The 13,364-nt window shown below is 44.2% G+C and overlaps 1 protein-coding gene across 1 annotated transcript in view; it reads right to left on the bottom strand.

The window, feature by feature from the left end:
- LOC137311295 (tetraspanin-2-like) overlaps positions 1-13,364 on the bottom strand; it is a 149,726-nt gene that overhangs the window by 40,950 nt on the left and 95,412 nt on the right. The gene's annotated exons all lie outside the window — the stretch shown is intronic.

Consider the following 13,364-nt stretch of genomic DNA (forward strand, 5'->3'; position numbering starts at 1 on the left):
TTAGAGTGTCAGATTGTGTACTGTGTGTATTTTAGAGTGTGAGACTGTGCACGGTGTGTGTATTTTGGAGTGTGAGACTGTGTACGCTGTGAGTATTTTCGAGTGTGAGACTGTGTACGGTGTGTGTATTTTAGAGTGTGAGACTGTGCACAGTGTGTGTATTTTAGAGTGTGAGACTGTGCACCGTGTGTGTATTTTAGAGTGTGAGACTGTGTACTGTGTGTGTAATTTAGAGTGTGAAACTGTGTTCGGTGTTCGTATTTTGGAGTGTGAGACTGTGCACGCTGTGTGTATTTTAGAGTGTGAGACTGTGCATGGTGTGTGTATTTTAGAGTGTCAGACTGTGGACAGTGTGTGTATTTTAGAGTGTGAGACTGTGCATGGTGTGTGTATTTTAGAGTGTGAGACTGTGTACTGTGTGTATTTTAGAGTGTCAGACTGTGTACTGTGTGTGTATTTTAAAGTGTGAGACTGTGTACTGTGTGTGTATTTTAGAGTGTGAGACTGTGGACAGTGTGTGTATTTTAGAGTGTGTGACTGTGCACGGTGTGTGTATTTTAGAGTGTGAGACTGTGCACGGTGTGTGTATTTTAGAGTGTGAGACTCTGTACTGTGTGTATTTTAGAGTGTGAGACTGTTTAGGGTGTGTGTATTTTAGAGTGTGAGACTGTGCACGGTGTGTGTATTTTAGAGTGAGACTGTGTACGGTGTGTGTATTTTAGAGTGTGAGACTGTGCACGGTGTGTGTATTTTAGAGTGTGCGACTGTGTACTCTATGTGTATTTTAGAGTGTGAGACTGTGCACGGTGTGTGTATTTTGGAGTGTGAGACTGCACGGTGTGTGTATTTTAGAGAGTGAGACTGTGTACTGTGTGTGTTTTAGAGTGTGGGCCTGTGCACGGTGTGTGTTACAGTGAGTGTGAGACTGTGTACAGTGTGTGTTACAGTGAGTGTGAGACTGTGTACAGTGTGTGTATTTTAGAGTGTGAGACTGTGTACGGTGTGTGTTACAGTGAGTGTGAGACTGTGTACGGTGTGTGTTACAGTGAGTGTGAGACTGTGTACGGTGTGTTTTACAGTGAGTGTGAGACTGTGTACGGTGTGTGTTACAGTGAGTGTGAGACTGTGCACGGTGTGTGTTACAGTGAGTGTGAGACTGTACACGGTGTGTGTTACAGTGAGTGTGAGACTGTGCACGGTGTGTGTTACAGTGAGTGTGAGACTGTGCACGGTGTGTGTTACAGTGAGTGTGAGAGTGTGCACAGTGTGTGTTACAGTGAGTGTGAGACTGTGCACGGTGTGTGTTACAGTGAGTGTGAGACTGTGTACGGTGTGTGTTACTGTGAGTGTGAGACTGTGCACGGTGTGTGTTACAGTGAGTGTGAGACTGTGTACTGTGTGTGTATTTTGGAGTGTGAGACTGGTTACGGTGTGTGTATTTTAGAGTGTGAGACTGTGTACGGTGTGTGTATTTTGGAGTCTGAGACTGTGTACTGTGTGTGTATTTTGGAGTGTGAGACTGGTTACGGTGTGTGTATTTTAGAGTGTGAGACTGTGCACGGTGTGTGTATTTTAGAGTGTGAGACTGTGTACAGTGTGTGTATTTTGGAGTGTGAGACTGTGTACTGTGTGTGTATTTTAGAGTGTGAGACTGTGTACTGTGTGTGTATTTTGGAGTGTGAGACTGGTTACGGTGTGTGTATTTTGGAGTGTGAGACTGGTTACGGTGTGTGTATTTTAGAGTGTGAGACTGTGTACGGTGTGTGTTACAGTGAGTGTGAGACTGTGTACGGTGTGTGTTATAGTGAGTGTGAGACTGTGTACGGTGTGTGTTACAGTGAGTGTGAGACTGTGTACGGTGTGTGTTACAGTGAATGTGAGACTGTGCACGGTGTGTGTTACAGTGAGTGTGAGACTGTACATGGTGTGTGTTACAGTGAGTGTGAGACTGTGCACGGTGTGTGTTACAGTGAGTGTGAGACTGTGTACGGTGTGTGTTACAGTGAGTGTGAGACTGTGTACGGTGTGTGTTACTGTGAGTGTGAGACTGTGTACGGTGTGTGTTACAGTGAGTGTGAGACTGTGTACAGTGTGTGTATTTTGGAGTTTGAGACTGTGTACGGTGTGTGTATTTTGGAGTGTGAGACTGTGCACGCTGTGTGTATTTTAGAGTGTGAGACTGTGTCCAGTGTGTGTATTTTGGAATGTGAGACTGTGCACGGTGTGTGTATTTTAGAGTGTGAGACTGTGTCCAGTGTGTGTATTTTGGAGTGTGAGACTGTGTACGCTGTGAGTATTTTCGAGTGTGAGACTGTGTACAGTGTGTGTATTTTGGAGTGTGAGACTGTGCACGGTGTGTGTATTTTAGAGTGTGAGACTGTGTCCAGTGTGTGTATTTTGGAGTGTGAGACTGTGTGCTGTGTGTTTTAGAGTGTCAGATTGCGTACTGTGTGTATTTTAGAGTGTGAGACTGTGCACGGTGTGTGTATTTTGGAGTGTGAGACTGTGTACGCTGTGAGTATTTTCGAGTGTGAGACTGTGTACGGTGTGTGTATTTTAGAGTGTGAGACTGTGCACAGTGTGTGTATTTTAGAGTGTGAGACTGTGCACCGTGTGTGCATTTTAGAGTGTGAGACTGTGTACTGTGTGTGTAATTTAGAGTGTGAAACTGTGTTCGGTGTTCGTATTTTGGAGTGTGAGACTGTGCACGCTGTGTGTATTTTAGAGTGTGAGACTGTGCATGGTGTGTGTATTTTAGAGTGTCAGACTGTGGACAGTGTGTGTATTTTAGAGTGTGAGACTGTGCATGGTGTCTGTATTTTAGAGTGTGAGACTGTGTACTGTGTGTATTTTAGAGTGTCAGACTGTTTAAGGTGTGTGTATTTTAAAGTGTGAGACTGTGTACTGTGTGTGTATTTTAGAGTGTGAGACTGTGGACAGTGTGTGTATTTTAGAGTGTGAGACTGTGCACGGTGTGTGTATTTTAGAGTGTGAGACTGTGCACGGTGTGTGTATTTTAGAGTGAGACTGTGTACGGTGTGTGTATTTTAGAGTGTGAGACTGTGCACGGTGTGTGTATTTTAGAGTGTGCGACTGTGTACTCTATGTGTATTTTAGAGTGTGAGACTGTGCACGGTGTGTGTATTTTGGAGTGTGAGACTGCACGGTGTGTGTATTTATAGAGTGAGACTGTGTACTGTGTGTGTTTTAGAGTGTGGGCCTGTGCACGGTGTGTGTTACAGTGAGTGTGAGACTGTGTACAGTGTGTGTTACAGTGAGTGTGAGACTGTGTACAGTGTGTGTATTTTAGAGTGTGAGACTGTGTACGGTGTGTGTTACAGTGAGTGTGAGACTGTGTACGGTGTGTGTTACAGTGAGTGTGAGACTGTGTACGGTGTGTTTTACAGTGAGTGTGAGACTGTGTACGGTGTGTGTTACAGTGAGTGTGAGACTGTGTACGGTGTGTGTTACAGTGAGTGTGAGACTGTACACGGTGTGTGTTACAGTGAGTGTGAGACTGTGCACGGTGTGTGTTACAGTGAGTGTGAGACTGTGCACGGTGTGTGTTGCAGTGAGTGTGAGACTGTGTACTGTGTGTGTATTTTGGATTGTGAGACTGGTTACGGTGTGTGTATTTTAGAGTGTGAGACTGTGTACGGTGTGTGTATTTTGGAGTCTGAGACTGTGTACTGTGTGTGTATTTTGGAGTGTGAGACTGGTTACGGTGTGTGTATTTTAGAGTGTGAGACTGTGCACGGTGTGTGTATTTTAGAGTGTGAGACTGTGTACAGTGTGTGTATTTTGGAGTGTGTGACTGTGCACGGTGTGTGTATTTTAGAGTGTGAGACTGTGTACAGTGTGTGTATTTTAGAGTGTGAGACTGTGTCCAGTGTGTGTATTTTCGAGTGTGAGACTGTGTGCTGTGTGTGTATTTTAGAGTGTGAGACTGTGTCCAGTGTGTGTATTTTCGAGTGTGAGACTGTGTGCTGTGTGTGTATTTTGGAGTGTGAGACTGGTTACGGTGTGTGTATTTTAGAGTGTGAGACTGTGCACGGTGTGTGTATTTTAGAGTGTGAGACTGTGTACAGTGTGTGTATTTTAGAGTGTGAGACTGTGTCCAGTGTGTGTATTTTCGAGTGTGAGACTGTGTGCTGTGTGTGTATTTTGGAGTGTGAGACTGGTTACGGTGTGTGTATTTTAGAGTGTGAGACTGTGTACGGTGTGTGTTACAGTGAGTGTGAGACTGTGTACGGTGTGTGTTATAGTGAGTGTGAGACTGTGTACGGTGTGTGTTACAGTGAGTGTGAGACTGTGTACGGTGTGTGATACAGTGAATGTGAGACTGTGCACGGTGTGTGTTACAGTGAGTGTGAGACTGTACATGGTGTGTGTTACAGTGAGTGTGAGACTGTGCACGGTGTGTGTTACAGTGAGTGTGAGACTGTGTACGGTGTGTGTTACAGTGAGTGTGAGACTGTGTATGGTGTGTGTTACTGTGAGTGTGAGACTGTGTACGGTGTGTGTTACAGTGAGTGTGAGACTGTGTACAGTGTGTGTATTTTGGAGTTTGAGACTGTGTACGGTGTGTGTATTTTGGAGTGTGAGACTGTGCACGCTGTGTGTATTTTAGAGTGTGAGACTGTGTCCAGTGTGTGTATTTTGGAATGTGAGACTGTGCACGGTGTGTGTATTTTGGAGTGTGAGACTGTGCACGCTGTGTGTATTTTAGAGTGTGAGACTGTGTCTAGTGTGTGTATTTTGGAGTGTGAGACTGTGTACGCTGTGAGTATTTTCGAGTGTGAGACTGTGTACAGTGTGTGTATTTTGGAGTGTGAGACTGTGCACGGTGTGTATATTTTGGAGTGTGAGACTGTGTACGCTGTGAGTATTTTCGAGTGTGAGACTGTGTACGGTGTGTGTATTTTAGAGTGTGAGACTGTGCACAGTGTGTGTATTTTAGAGTGTGAGACTGTGCACCGTGTGTGTATTTTAGAGTGTGAGACTGTGTACTGTGTGTGTAATTTAGAGTGTGAAACTGTGTTCGGTGTTCGTATTTTGGAGTGTGAGACTGTGCACGCTGTGTGTATTTTAGAGTGTGAGACTGTGCATGGTGTGTGTATTTTAGAGTGTCAGACTGTGGACAGTGTGTGTATTTTAGAGTGTGAGACTGTGCATGGTGTGTGTATTTTAGAGTGTGAGACTGTGTACTGTGTGTATTTTAGAGTGTCAGACTGTGTACTGTGTGTGTATTTTAAAGTGTGAGACTGTGTCCTGTGTGTGTATTTTAGAGTGTGAGACTGTGGACAGTGTGTGTATTTTAGAGTGTGAGACTGTGCACGGTGTGTGTATTTTAGAGTGTGAGACTGTGCATGGTGTGTGTATTTTAGAGTGTGAGACTCTGTACTGTGTGTATTTTAGAGTGTGAGACTGTTTAGGGTGTGTGTATTTTAGAGTGTGAGACTGTGCACGGTGTGTGTATTTTAGAGTGAGACTGTGTACGGTGTGTGTATTTTAGAGAGTGAGACTGTGTACTGTGTGTGTTTTAGAGTGTGGGCCTGTGCACGGTGTGTGTTACAGTGAGTGTGAGACTGTGTACAGTGTGTGTTACAGTGAGTGTGAGACTGTGTACGGTGTGTTTTACAGTGAGTGTGAGACTGTGTACGGTGTGTGTTACAGTGAGTGTGAGACTGTGTACGGTGTGTGTTACAGTGAGTGTGAGACTGTACACGGTGTGTGTTACAGTGAGTGTGAGACTGTGCACGGTGTGTGTTACAGTGAGTGTGAGACTGTGCACGGTGTGTGTTACAGTGAGTGTGAGACTGTGTACTGTGTGTGTATTTTGGAGTGTGAGACTGGTTACGGTGTGTGTATTTTAGAGTGTGAGACTGTGTACGGTGTGTGTATTTTGGAGTCTGAGACTGTGTACTGTGTGTGTATTTTGGAGTGTGAGACTGGTTACGGTGTGTGTATTTTAGAGTGTGAGACTGTGCACGGTGTGTGTATTTTAGAGTGTGAGACTGTGTACAGTGTGTGTATTTTGGAGTGTGAGACTGTGCACGGTGTGTATTTTAGAGTGTGAGACTGTGTCCAGTGTGTGTATTTTAGAGTGTGAGACTGTGTACTGTGTGTGTATTTTGGAGTGTGAGACTGGTTACGGTGTGTGTATTTTAGAGTATGAGACTGTGTACGGTGTTTGTATTTTGGAGTGTGAGTCTGTGTACTGTGTGTGTATTTTGGAGTGTGAGACTGGTTACGGTGTGTGTATTTTAGAGTGTGAGACTGTGTACGGTGTGTGTTACAGTGAGTGTGAGACTGTGTACGGTGTGTGTTATAGTGAGTGTGAGACTGTGTACGGTGTGTGTTACAGTGAGTGTGAGACTGTGTACGGTGTGTGTTACAGTGAATGTGAGACTGTGCACGGTGTGTGTTACAGTGAGTGTGAGACTGTACATCGTGTGTGTTACAGTGAGTGTGTGACTGTGCACGGTGTGTGTTACTGTGAGTGTGAGACTGTGTACGGTGTGTGTTACAGTGAGTGTGAGACTGTGTACAGTGTGTGTATTTTGGAGTTTGAGACTGTGTACGGTGTGTGTATTTTGCAGTGTGAGACTGTGCACGCTGTGTGTATTTTAGAGTGTGAGACTGTGTCCAGTGTGTGTATTTTGGAATGTGAGACTGTGCACGGTGTGTGTATTTTAGAGTGTGAGACTGTGTCCAGTGTGTGTATTTTGGAGTGTGAGACTGTGTACGCTGTGAGTATTTTCGAGTGTGAGACTGTGTACAGTGTGTGTATTTTGGAGTGTGAGACTGGTTACGGTGTGTGTATTTTAGAGTGTGAGACTGTGTCCAGTGTGTGTATTTTGGAGTGTGAGACTGTGTACGCTGTGAGTATTTTCGAGTGTAAGACTGTGTACAGTGTGTGTATTTTGGAGTGTGAGACTGGTTACGGTGTGTGTATTTTAGAGTGTGAGACTGTGCACGGTGTGTGTATTTTAGAGTGTGAGACTGTGCACGGTGTGTGTATTTTAGAGTGTAAGTCTGTGTACAGTTTGTGTATTTTAGAGTGTGAGACTGTGTACTGTGTGTGTAATTTAGAGTGTGAGACTGTGTACGGTGTTCGTATTTTAGAGTGTGAGACTGTGCACGCTGTGTGTATTTTAGAGTGTGAGACTGTGTACGGTGTGTGTATTTTAGAGTGTCAGACTGTGTACTGTGTGTATTTTAGAGTGTGAGACTGTGTATGGTGTGTGTATTTCAGAATGATACTGCGTAGGGTGTGTGTATTTTAGAGTGTGAGACTGTGCACGGTGTGTGCATTTTAGAGTGTGAGACTGTGCACTGTGTGTGTTTTAGAGTGTCAGATTGTGTACTGTGTGAGTATTTTAGAGTGTGAGACTGTGCATGGTGTGTGTATTTTAGAGTGTGAGACTGTGCACGGTGTGTGTATTTTAGAGTGTGAGACTGTGCATGGTGTGTGTATTTTAGAGTTTGAGACTGTGTACTGTGTGTATTTTAGAGTGTGAGACTGTGTACGGTGTGTGTATTTTAGAGTGTGAGACAGTGTACTGTGTGTATTTTAGAGTGTGAGACTGTGTACTGTGTTTATTTTAGAGTGTGAGACTGCACGGTGTGTGTATTTTAGAGTGTGAGACTGTGTACTGTGTGTTTTAGAGTGTCAGATTGTGTACTGTGTGTATTTTGGAGTGTGAGACTGTGGACAGTGTGTGTATTTTAGAGTGTGAGACTGTGTACGGTGTGTGTTACAGTGAATGTGAGACTGTGCACGGTGTGTGTTACAGTGAGTGTGAGACTGTACATGGTGTGTGTTACAGTGAGTGTGAGATTGTGCACGGTGTGTGTTACAGTGAGTGTGAGACTGTGTACGGTGTGTGTTACAGTGAGTGTGAGACTGTGTACGGTGTGTGTTACTGTGAGTGTGAGACTGTGTACGGTGTGTGTTACAGTGAGTGTGAGACTGTGTACAGTGTGTGTATTTTGGAGTTTGAGACTGTGTACGGTGTGTGTATTTTGGAGTGTGAGACTGTGCACGCTGTGTGTATTTTAGAGTGTGAGACTGTGTCCAGTGTGTGTATTTTGGAATGTGAGACTGTGCACGGTGTGTGTATTTTAGAGTGTGAGACTGTGTCTAGTGTGTGTATTTTGGAGTGTGAGACTGTGTACGCTGTGAGTATTTTCGAGTGTGAGACTGTGTACAGTGTGTGTATTTTGGAGTGTGAGACTGTGCACGGTGTGTGTATTTTAGAGTGTGAGACTGTGTCCAGTGTGTGTATTTTGGAGTGTGAGACTGTGTACTGTGTGTTTTAGAGTGTCAGATTGTGTACTGTTTGTATTTTAGAGTGTGAGACTGTGCACGGTGTGAGTATTTTCGAGTGTGAGACTGTGTACGGTGTGTGTATTTTAGAGTGTGAGACTGTGCACAGTGTGTGTATTTTAGAGTGTGAGACTGTGCACGGTGTGTGTATTTTAGAGTGTGAGACTGTGTACTGTGTGTGTAATTTAGAGTGTGAAACTGTGTTCGGTGTTCGTATTTTGGAGTGTGAGACTGTGCACGCTGTGTGTATTTTAGAGTGTGAGACTGTGCATGGTGTGTGTATTTTAGAGTGTCAGACTGTGGACAGTGTGTGTATTTTAGAGTGTGAGACTGTGCATGGTGTGTGTATTTTAGAGTGTGAGACTGTGTACTGTGTGTATTTTAGAGTGTCAGACTGTGTACTGTGTGTGTATTTTAAAGTGTGAGACTGTGTACTGTGTGTGTATTTTAGAGTGTGAGACTGTGGACAGTGTGTGTATTTTAGAGTGTGAGACTGTGCACGGTGTGTGTATTTTAGAGTGTGAGACTGTGCATGGTGTGTGTATTTTAGAGTGTGAGACTCTGTACTGTGTGTATTTTAGAGTGTGAGACTGTTTAGGGTGTGTGTATTTTAGAGTGTGAGACTGTGCACGGTGTGTGTATTTTAGAGTGAGACTGTGTACGGTGTGTGTATTTTAGAGTGTGAGACTGTGCACGGTGTGTGTATTTTAGAGAGTGAGACTGTGTACTGTGTGTGTTTTAGAGTGTGGGCCTGTGCACGGTGTGTGTTACAGTGAGTGTGAGACTGTGTACAGTGTGTGTTACAGTGAGTGTGAGACTGTGTACAGTGTGTGTATTTTAGAGTGTGAGACTGTGTACGGTGTGTGTTACAGTGAGTGTGAGACTGTGTACGGTGTGTGTTACAGTGAGTGTGAGACTGTGTACGGTGTGTTTTACAGTGAGTGTGAGACTGTGTACGGTGTGTGTTACAGTGAGTGTGAGACTGTGTACGGTGTGTGTTACAGTGAGTGTGAGACTGTACACGGTGTGTGTTACAGTGAGTGTGAGACTGTGCACGGTGTGTGTTACAGTGAGTGTGAGACTGTGCACGGTGTGTGTTACAGTGAGTGTGAGACTGTGTACTGTGTGTGTATTTTGGAGTGTGAGACTGGTTACGGTGTGTGTATTTTAGAGTGTGAGACAGTGTACGGTGTGTGTATTTTGGAGTCTGAGACTGTGTACTGTGTGTGTATTTTGGACTGTGAGACTGGTTACGGTGTGTGTATTTTAGAGTGTGAGACTGTGCACGGTGTGTGTATTTTAGAGTGTGAGACTGTGTACAGTGTGTGTATTTTGGAGTGTGAGACTGTGCACGGTGTGTATTTTAGAGTGTGAGACTGTGTCCAGTGTGTGTATTTTAGAGTGTGAGACTGTGTACTGTGTGTGTATTTTGGAGTGTGAGACTGGTTACGGTGTGTGTATTTTAGAGTATGAGACTGTGTACGGTGTTTGAATTTTGGAGTGTGAGACTGTGTACTGTGTGTGTATTTTGGAGTGTGAGACTGGTTACGGTGTGTGTATTTTAGAGTGTGAGACTGTGTACGGTGTGTGTTACAGTGAGTGTGAGACTGTGTACGGTGTGTGTTATAGTGAGTGTGAGACTGTGTACGGTGTGTGTTACAGTGAGTGTGAGACTGTGTACGGTGTGTGTTACAGTGAATGTGAGACTGTGCACGGTGTGTGTTACAGTGAGTGTGAGACTGTACATGGTGTGTGTTACAGTGAGTGTGTGACTGTGCACGGTGTGTGTTACAGTGAGTGTGAGACTGTGTACGGTGTGTGTTACAGTGAGTGTGAGACTGTGTACGGTGTGTGTTACTGTGAGTGTGAGACTGTGTACGGTGTGTGTTACAGTGAGTGTGAGACTGTGTACAGTGTGTGTATTTTGGAGTTTGAGACTGTGTACGGTGTGTGTATTTTGGAGTGTGAGACTGTGCACGCTGTGTGTATTTTAGAGTGTGAGACTGTGTCCAGTGTGTGTATTTTGGAATGTGAGACTGTGCACGGTGTGTGTATTTTAGAGTGTGAGACTGTGTCCAGTGTGTGTATTTTGGAGTGTGAGACTGTGTACGCTGTGAGTATTTTTGAGTGTGAGACTGTGTACAGTGTGTGTATTTTGGAGTGTGAGACTGTGCACGGTGTGTGTATTTTAGAGTGTGAGACTGTGTCCAGTGTGTGTATTTTGGAGTGTGAGACTGTGTACGCTGTGAGTATTTTCGAGTGTAAGACTGTATACAGTGTGTGTATTTTGGAGTGTGAGACTGTGTACTGTGTGTGTAATTTAGAGTGTGAGACTGTGTACGGTGTTCGTATTTTAGAGTGTGAGACTGTGCACGCTGTGTGTATTTTAGAGTGTGAGACTGTGTACGCTGTGTGTATTTTAGAGTGTGAGACTGTGTACTGTGTGTGTAATTTAGAGTGTGAGACTGTGTATGGTGTGTGTATTTCAGAATGATACTGCGTAGGGTGTGTGTATTTTAGAGTGTGAGACTGTGCACGGTGTGTGTATTTTAGAGTGTGAGACTGTGCACTGTGTGTGTTTTAGAGTGTCAGATTGTGTACTGTGTGAGTATTTTAGAGTGTGAGACTGTGCATGGTGTGTGTATTTTAGAGTGTGAGACTGTGTACGGTGTGTGTATTTTAGAGTGTGAGACTGTGCACGGTGTGTGTATTTTAGAGTGAGACTGTGTAGGGTGTGTGTATTTTAGAGTGTGAGACTGTGTACGGTGTTTGTATTTTGGAGTGTGAGTCTGTGTACTGTGTGTGTATTTTGGAGTGTGAGACTGGTTACGGTGTGTGTATTTTAGAGTGTGAGACTGTGTACGGTGTGTGTTACAGTGAGTGTGAGACTGTGTACGGTGTGTGTTATAGTGAGTGTGAGACTGTGTACGGTGTGTGTTACAGTGAGTGTGAGACTGTGTACGGTGTGTGTTACAGTGAATGTGAGACTGTGCACGGTGTGTGTTACAGTGAGTGTGAGACTGTACATCGTGTGTGTTACAGTGAGTGTGTGACTGTGCACGGTGTGTGTTACTGTGAGTGTGAGACTGTGTACGGTGTGTGTTACAGTGAGTGTGAGACTGTGTACAGTGTGTGTATTTTGGAGTTTGAGACTGTGTACGGTGTGTGTATTTTGCAGTGTGAGACTGTGCACGCTGTGTGTATTTTAGAGTGTGAGACTGTGTCCAGTGTGTGTATTTTGGAATGTGAGACTGTGCACGGTGTGTGTATTTTAGAGTGTGAGACTGTGTCCAGTGTGTGTATTTTGGAGTGTGAGACTGTGTACGCTGTGAGTATTTTCGAGTGTGAGACTGTGTACAGTGTGTGTATTTTGGAGTGTGAGACTGTGCACGGTGTGTGTATTTTAGAGTGTGAGACTGTGTCCAGTGTGTGTATTTTGGAGTGTGAGACTGTGTACGCTGTGAGTATTTTCGAGTGTAAGACTGTGTACAGTGTGTGTATTTTGGAGTGTGAGACTGGTTACGGTGTGTGTATTTTAGAGTGTGAGACTGTGCACGGTGTGTGTATTTTAGAGTGTGAGACTGTGCACGGTGTGTGTATTTTAGAGTGTAAGACTGTGTACAGTTTGTGTATTTTAGAGTGTGAGACTGTGTACTGTGTGTGTAATTTAGAGTGTGAGACTGTGTACGGTGTTCGTATTTTAGAGTGTGAGACTGTGCACGCTGTGTGTATTTTAGAGTGTGAGACTGTGTACGGTGTGTGTATTTTAGAGTGTCAGACTGTGTACTGTGTGTATTTTAGAGTGTGAGACTGTGTATGGTGTGTGTATTTCAGAATGATACTGCGTAGGGTGTGTGTATTTTAGAGTGTGAGACTGTGCACGGTGTGTGCATTTTAGAGTGTGAGACTGTGCACTGTGTGTGTTTTAGAGTGTCAGATTGTGTACTGTGTGAGTATTTTAGAGTGTGAGACTGTGCATGGTGTGTGTATTTTAGAGTGTGAGACTGTGCACGGTGTGTGTATTTTAGAGTGTGAGACTGTGCATGGTGTGTGTATTTTAGAGTTTGAGACTGTGTACTGTGTGTATTTTAGAGTGTGAGACTGTGTACGGTGTGTGTATTTTAGAGTGTGAGACAGTGTACTGTGTGTATTTTAGAGTGTGAGACTGTGTACTGTGTTTATTTTAGAGTGTGAGACTGCACGGTGTGTGTATTTTAGAGTGTGAGACTGTGTACTGTGTGTTTTAGAGTGTCAGATTGTGTACTGTGTGTATTTTGGAGTGTGAGACTGTGGACAGTGTGTGTATTTTAGAGTGTGAGACTGTGTACGGTGTGTGTTACAGTGAATGTGAGACTGTGCACGGTGTGTGTTACAGTGAGTGTGAGACTGTACATGGTGTGTGTTACAGTGAGTGTGAGATTGTGCACGGTGTGTGTTACAGTGAGTGTGAGACTGTGTACGGTGTGTGTTACAGTGAGTGTGAGACTGTGTACGGTGTGTGTTACTGTGAGTGTGAGACTGTGTACGGTGTGTGTTACAGTGAGTGTGAGACTGTGTACAGTGTGTGTATTTTGGAGTTTGAGACTGTGTACGGTGTGTGTATTTTGGAGTGTGAGACTGTGCACGCTGTGTGTATTTTAGAGTGTGAGACTGTGTCCAGTGTGTGTATTTTGGAATGTGAGACTGTGCACGGTGTGTGTATTTTAGAGTGTGAGACTGTGTCTAGTGTGTGTATTTTGGAGTGTGAGACTGTGTACGCTGTGAGTATTTTCGAGTGTGAGACTGTGTACAGTGTGTGTATTTTGGAGTGTGAGACTGTGCACGGTGTGTGTATTTTAGAGTGTGAGACTGTGTCCAGTGTGTGTATTTTGGAGTGTGAGACTGTGTACTGTGTGTTTTAGAGTGTCAGATTGTGTACTGTTTGTATTTTAGAGTGTGAGACTGTGCACGGTGTGTATATTTTGGAGTGTGAGACTGTGTACGCTGTGAGTATTTTCGAGTGTGAGACCGTGTACGGTGTGTGTATTTTAGA

This window comes from Heptranchias perlo, unplaced genomic scaffold (genome assembly GCF_035084215.1).
Source record: "Heptranchias perlo isolate sHepPer1 unplaced genomic scaffold, sHepPer1.hap1 HAP1_SCAFFOLD_321, whole genome shotgun sequence".
NCBI classification, from domain to species: domain Eukaryota; kingdom Metazoa; phylum Chordata; class Chondrichthyes; order Hexanchiformes; family Hexanchidae; genus Heptranchias; species Heptranchias perlo.